Source organism: Triticum dicoccoides, chromosome 4A, assembly GCF_002162155.2.
Source record: "Triticum dicoccoides isolate Atlit2015 ecotype Zavitan chromosome 4A, WEW_v2.0, whole genome shotgun sequence".
Classification (NCBI taxonomy): Eukaryota; Viridiplantae; Streptophyta; class Magnoliopsida; order Poales; family Poaceae; genus Triticum; species Triticum dicoccoides.
This window is the reverse complement of record NC_041386.1, coordinates 655,381,424-655,383,404: the sequence shown is the minus strand read 5'-3', so window position 1 is coordinate 655,383,404 and position 1,981 is coordinate 655,381,424.

Sequence of the window (1,981 nt, the reverse complement as noted above, 5' to 3'; positions counted from 1 at the left end):
CGATCTGTAACATATACATATGTGGGAGTACATTGCGTTGGATGTGATTTTCGCTTTGGTGAATTCACGCAACATTCGATTGCTAAGTTGGATCGGCTTGGAGTGTGAGCAACGATGCTAGCCAAGCCCTTCGGCTAAGACCCGCCCTGTTCTCATGTCACGGAGGAGACCATTAATGAGGCCAATACTTGTTGTGCACAATCTTCAAGTAGATCGACAACCAGAAGCACCATGAGGGTCAACTACAATTCAATCCCCATATACCACTCAAAATATGGGGCCTACGCAAGCAACTCGATCTCATGCGGCCAACATCAATGAGGCCCGCGGGACGCTAGCCCGAGATAGCGTCCTTAGACCCGCCGCATACAGTGAGCTCCTATTCAGCGCACTGGACGATTGGGGAAAGGTGCACTGCGCACCCCTGGCTCTCCCACGCTCGAACTTGAGATGGCCCAGGTGCGGGGCTCCCTTGTTTTTTTGGTATATTGTTTTTTGCTTCTTAAAGAAATTTTGAGATTTGAAAAGAAGTTTATAATTTCAAAAAATATTCACTAATGCAAAAATGTTCACAAATTCAAGAACAATCATTTTTTTGGATTTGATGAACATTTTTAGAATTTTGGTTAAATATTTTGAATTTAAATGCATTATTTTGGATTTTTAAGAATTTAATGAACAATTTTCAAAAATTGACGAACAAATTTTGGATTCAAGAAGATTTTTTGAATTCTATGAACAAATTTTAATTTAAGAACATTTTTTGAATTCTATGAAAATTTCTGAATATGACGAACACTTTTTAAAAATTCATGAACATTTTTCATAATGATCAACATTTTTTGAATTTGATGAACAAAATTGAATTAAAAAAATGTTCACCCCAATTTTAAAAATGTAAAAAAACAAAAAGACAAAAAGAAATACAAAGCAAAAATTAAAAAGATGGGAAAAAAGAAAAAGAAAAGAAGAAAGAATAGAAAAAGAAAAGAACCTTCCCAGAATCAGGATGAGCTAGATGAGCCAGATTACGATTTTTTATTTATTTTATTTTTTCTATACATCTCTATATGGCCCAACAAGTAAAAATAGACTAAAAACGCTCAGTGCGTCAAATAGCAGACGTACTAGCGGGTCTGGCGTGCCGGTGGGCCGATCCGATTAGTAGCTGGGCCGTGCCTGGGCTGCGACCTCCCGCCCGTGGGTCGACACGGCACGACCCGGCTATTAATCGTGTCGTGCCAGGCACGTTTACCGCGTGCCGCCCTGTTTGGCAAGGTATGATACCAATATTACCTGAGCCCGGCCCGAAAACAAGCATGAACCTCGAAAGCCCGAAATCACTAATTAAGGAGTACTCCTTGCGGAGATCACTCCAACTTCTCCAGGTTGCGACAAGTGGTGCGCTGCATGTGCGCCACTTGTCACAACCTGGAAGTTTTCCCTTTTTTCGTACATCCGTTTATTCAAAATGTTTTATCTTTTAAATCGTGCGTTCAAATCTTGAACCGCTTTAGCCATTGGTTTCCTTGCGTCAAGATCTTCAAAACTAGATCCCATGTTGATAGGTTTTGATGAACTTTTTTTCACGAAAAAATCGGACGAAAAAAACCGACGAAAAAACCGAACCGGAAACACGGGTTTTTTTTTCCTTTCCAAAAGAGGCACGTCCGTGCCTTTGCCTCTGGCGGAAGCAAAACCTTGCCTTTCATGAAAAAAAAACAGAAAACACGTTTTTTCCCTTTCCGAAAGAGGCACGCCCGTGCCTCTCGCGAAAGCACAACCGTGCCTCTGGCGGAAGCAAAACCGTGCCTCTCGCGAAAGAAAAAAGACAAAAAACGTGTTTTTTTCCCTTTCCGAAAGAGGTACGCCCGTGCCTCTCGCGAAAGCACAACCGTGCCTCTGGCCGAAGCAAAACTGTGCCTCTCGCGAAAGAAAAAAAAAACAGAAAACGCGTTTTTTTCCTTTCCGAAAGAGGCAC